Raw genomic sequence first — 5,454 nt, 5'->3', positions numbered from 1 at the left:
GCATCTTTGTAGGTTCAGTGCAACAGAATGTATCTCCCGAGGACATGATTTCTCTCAGGTTGGCCGGGGCCCGTTCTCTACATTTTTATTTCTCCACAAGTTACTTTTGCTCCACCATCTCGAATAAGAACAACCTAGAACCTAGTGGCTTGGTGGCACACTTTTTTTCCACACCATGTATTAAGGGCCCATGGCTAGACCACGCACCTCCTCTCCGACTTAGTAGGCCTTGTGTCGGGCGCACATGGAGCAACCACATTGTCTCAATTAATACAAGCATGATTTTGATCAATAGTTATTTTGTAATACAAACAATGAAACCACAAGGCTCTAGTTTGTCCCAATCGAGGCAGAGTTCTTTTGCTCTTCTTCTCTGGTTTCCTCTGTCTGAGGCAGAGAACACACTCACAATTGTATGCTATGTAATTTCTCCTCTATTAATCTAATATGAATACACTTAAAAAAAGAGAGAGTAAGAATGTGAATGCCCAAACTTATTAGTGGTTATTATCCACCAAAATGTATGCAAGTTCTCACTCTAGGCAATTAAATTTTCCACTTCATATATTAATTTGCATTTAATTTGTCACTTGAGTAACAAGAACTAAGTTACCCTACAACACTTGTTTTTATATCATATTATTTTTCATTTTTTAAATTAAGAAGAATATCATTTTACTTTTTTTTTTCATTATAAAAAAATAAAATACTTTACAAATAAGGTAAAAAAAAATCTAGATATCCAAATTTTTTTAAAATGCACACACAAATACACACATATTCAATTTTTTTAAATTACCATAATTTAAATGGATTTTCTAATGCTTTTTATGCTTATCATATAATAATTATAAACAAACATATATTAATTTTAACTTTGAATAATATAAAGTTACTGGGGCGAACACAATTTATTGAATTCAAAATTTGAGAATTTCATTCCTACTCAAATTTATTCAAACACAATTTATTGAATTCAAAATTTGAGAATTTCATTCCTACTCAAATTTATTCAATGAGGTTCGCAAATCTCAAGCAAACATGAATAAACAATAAAACTTTAAAGAACAAAAACACTAATAATTTCACTGAATTTCAATTTTGTTAGGCTTAAAAATAAATAAATACAAGTTGCATACACTAACAAAATGTTGTCTCTACATGTTAAATTTGACTAAATTAAATATAGATTAAATTAATTTTGGGAGGATACTAGGAGTCTTGTTATTAATTTACATAGAACACGTGCTTTTTTTAATAATATTTTTCATTTCTATTTTAGTAATATCTTTCATTTCTATTTGTTTATTTTTATATTCGCAATTTATATTCACAATTTTGATATGTTAATTTTTTATTTATATCATACACATTTAAACTATATACATTTATATATTTATAAAATAATTATAATAGAAATGTAATATTTCAATAAATTTATTTTTTAACATATGGGTATATGTTAATATTTTATTGATATTATAAGCAATTAAATTATATAAATTTATATATTTATAAACAATTATAATAAAAGTGTAATATTTGAATTATATATATAGTTTAGTTGTTTTTTTTTTCAGCACAAATATATAATTTAGTTGTTATTTAAAGAGTTTCTATTAATCTAGTATCTTTTAATAATTATCATCATTGTGTGTGTGTGAGAGATTTATATATTACATATATAAATGAAGTACAACAATTTCTAGCATTATAATTTTCAAAAAAAAAATAGTATGTAGAACTTAATATCAAATCTAAATCTTATTTTTAAAATTTTAACTATTGGGCCTAGGTATGTCCTTTCACAAGCATATGTGAATTCAAGGGATTTGAACCTCAAACCTCTTCACACATTACCAATTGAGCTACCTCAAGATGCTTGTTTCCTTGTCTCTTTTGATTTAAATCTTAATGAGGGCATCCATTAAGCATAACAAGGTAATACTGAGGTCGGTAACCTTTTTGGATTTATGTGATGGCTTACCACTCATCATCTACTCTTGGTAACCTTTTTGGATTGATGTGATGACTTACCACTCATCATCTACTCTTTCTAACTTGCAAGTGTTCAATAATTTTAATACTAAATAACTATAAAATTTTTTTTTATCCATATCTAAACTTATTAAAATCCATTTCTATAATTTACCAAACAAACATATAAACATATTATATAAAATATTATGAGATCTTTCTTTCAATTTCTTTAATTAAGTTGTATCCATTTTAAAAACAAATATAATACATCTAATTAAAAAACTATATTACAGAAATTCCAAACTACTTAACATCAGACCCCTCCCTCTGTAAATTGTTGTAGATTATTGATACAAAATTTTCTATAACAACAATTAAGTTTTAATAAATACTAACGAAAACACATACATCGTCATCAAGCCTGTCTGTGACAGCAAGTTTCGATAAATACCAAGGAAAACACATACATGGAGACCAAGTTTATATGTGACGGCAATTAAGTTCAAGAACTAGTAATCGTTTTGGATAGCAAAATCCTGTCTAAAGTAGTGAGATACTAAATGCTACCCACCTTTTAGCTAGTTTATTTGGCAAGCCAGAAAATTAGAGTATATGTAAATACAAAGTTCTGAATACAAGGTCTTATGTTTAAATCTCATAACCAAGTGCTAAGTGCTAAGATGGCCCAGTTCAGCCATAATACCAGAACAACCCAATTGCCCATTCGTCTAGACATAGAAAAAAAAATCGTAACAATTGGACTACACCTCCACTTTTACTTACAAGTGGAGGTAAACTTACAACTATACAGATCCATCTGTATTATCCTCATGAGAATCGGTTGACCTCATCTGCGTGGCTGTAAGAATAGGCTTCCCACTTTTCTTAGGGCCATTACCTGAATCAAGTCCAGGCATGTACTTCTCATCCTTTACCGACAAGGCAATAACAGTAAGAACCAGAGGGTAAGAGATAGTAGTCAGACCCCAATTGATGAGCAGCTGTGCCAGCAATGACACCTTTTCAGAATCAATCTGCCAAGCCACAGCTGCTCCTGCACTCTGCACACCTTTGAAGAAACCACTGTATCTACTGAGAGTCTGTGAATCATCAGCCAAAGCTCCGATGGTCCAATAACAAAGGGTTTGAAACATAGCATCCATCAATCCATAGCAGAAGTACAGTATAAGTGGTCCTGCATACGCAGAGCCAGAATCTTTGAAGTCCAACTCCTTTAATGGTTTATCAGAAGAATACCTTAGCTGGTTTGCAAGGCCTCCTCCCCAGATGGCTGTTCCCAACAGTGCAACTATGCTCAGACCCAAAAATCCCCTCTTCCTTCTGCTCTTGCAGCTAAAATCGAGAATGTAACCAATCCCTGTAGAGCCCACTATCTGAGCTAGCCAATACCATGCACTGTTAAGACCTCTAGTTCTAACATTGAATAAAAGTCCATTGACATTATTGAATTGGTAAGTTATAAAGAAATTACTGGCCCAATATGCAGGAAACAACAGCAGCATATAACCATTTTTAAATAGTTTCAGAATCTCCCAGGCCTCGGTGTATGCATTAGAGTATTTCATGAGAGTCACCCTGCTACCATCAGTTCTAATTACTTTATCAGGGTGAAGAAGACTCAGAGTAAGGAGTGTTCCAAAGGCCATGAAACCCATGAATGCTATGTATGTTCCATCATTAACAGAAGCACTATTACTGTTGTAATTCAAAATGAAGGGAATGAATCCTCCTATGACACCCCCACAACTGAAAATGCTCCAAAACAATGAAATGTATCCTCCTTTTCTATCTTCTGTGGGGTAGGAGGTCATAATGGCTCCTTGGCCTGCCCAGAGCAAACCAGCTCCAACCCCCAATAATGCTCCAGCAACCACCACAAAAGTCTGGTTATGCTTGTGATTATAGTACAGAAAGGATCCAGCATAGAGTATATAGGTTGAACAGCCACTGAACAAGGTGAGCCGAGGGCCAAGAATGTTGTAGATACCCCCACCCAATATGCCAAATACTGCAAATGCTGTATAGAGTGCCGTGTTTGCATTGTTGGCTGCTTTGTGATCAACTTGGCCACCTCCTCCCAGCCCAGACAGAGCACCGTACATTCCAGGGCAACAGAAACACACCAGTCCAATCAGTCCCACTTGCACTAGGGGTGAATTATACCGAGGAAGTTGCATGAACCTTTTGGATCTAACAACATCTCGGTTCTCATTGCGATCAGAATCCATGGCAAGAACTGAAATTCTAAACTACCACACTTCGCCTTTTTGCAGAGGGCAAAACATGAAATTCTAAACTACAATGCTTGCTTTCCTTTTCACAGGGCAAAACATGAAACTCAAACAACCTGCTATGTAGGAAACCCACTTCAATGACCTGCAGAGCCCTCTCTGGTGGGTGTGAACAAAAAGTATTTCAGGCAGTTTTTTCTTCAGTGGGATCCTGGTGAACGGATAAGGTCAATGGAGTATGTAGTTCTTCACCTTGTTATTTTTCTTGGTAATCTCAATCAAACAGAATATCCCAAAAAGAGATTATGCGTTAGTGAAATTGGTGAAAAAAAGGGTCGGTGGTATTTGGGTTAGCAACTCGGAATGGAATAGGAAGACTGTGATGGTGATGTGACATGAATTCATCTCAGTTTTCACAGTCAGGAAATGAGGAATGGTCGACGAAACAGAGATCCAACATATCTTCTGATTCCAAATGAAGGGTCATTAAATATCCAGCACGTCTTACACCAATGGTTACTGATAATCAAACTCTGGATCTGCACGATGCACGTGCTTTGGCGTGATACAGAGCATTTTAGAGCAAGATATTCCTTTGGAAACAAGAAGATTTATTGGAAGAAGATTTTTTATTAATGGTTGGTTCGATGGGAGGCATGAGTCCCATCTGCGCTTCTCACTCAACTTCTATCAGTCGTTGTTGGTCATATGGCTCCAGAGGCCGATTAACTCCCTGTGGGACACAAATCTTGGGTATTTTGTGTCCATTCTAGATTTTGGAAATAAATATTTCTAAAGATGTTAAATAATTGATTCAGCCGTTTTCCATCTTATTTTGAAATAATTTCAAAATCTAGATTTCGGAAATATTTCTGAATCTCAAATACATAAAACACTTAAACAATTGATTTTCTTGTTTCTATTAAATTTCTAAATATTTCCAAAATTCATAATTAAATTAATTTGTATATTAATTCTTTATTTTTTATAGTCTTTAGAGATAGCTTAAATGGTTGAGTACCTGTTGCTAATTCGGAGCTCATGAGTCTAATCCCCTAGATGCTCTTGAGATTAGGTCACATTGTCAAATCTCTTTAATACGGTTGAAATTAGACATAAAATAAATTTAATTATAACATATTTTCATCAATATTAATTTATATATTATTATTAAAAATATATACTTATCATTATATTTTTAATGGATGTGTTACTTTGATAT

At 33.5% G+C, this 5,454-nt stretch overlaps 1 pseudogene; it reads right to left on the bottom strand.

Moving 5' to 3' along the window:
* Nucleotides 1-2,444: 2,444 nt before the first annotated feature.
* Nucleotides 2,445-4,769, bottom strand: LOC149142758 (UNC93-like protein 1 pseudogene; annotated as a pseudogene).
* Nucleotides 4,770-5,454: the final 685 nt, after the last annotated feature.

Source organism: Pinus tabuliformis, chromosome X (genome assembly GCF_031772625.1).
Source record: "Pinus tabuliformis cultivar Carrire ecotype Pingquan chromosome X, CPIR1, whole genome shotgun sequence".
In the NCBI taxonomy this organism is placed as follows: Eukaryota; Viridiplantae; Streptophyta; class Pinopsida; order Pinales; family Pinaceae; genus Pinus; species Pinus tabuliformis.
Note: the sequence above shows the minus strand (reverse complement) of the source record. Positions and strands in the feature narration are given on the sequence as shown.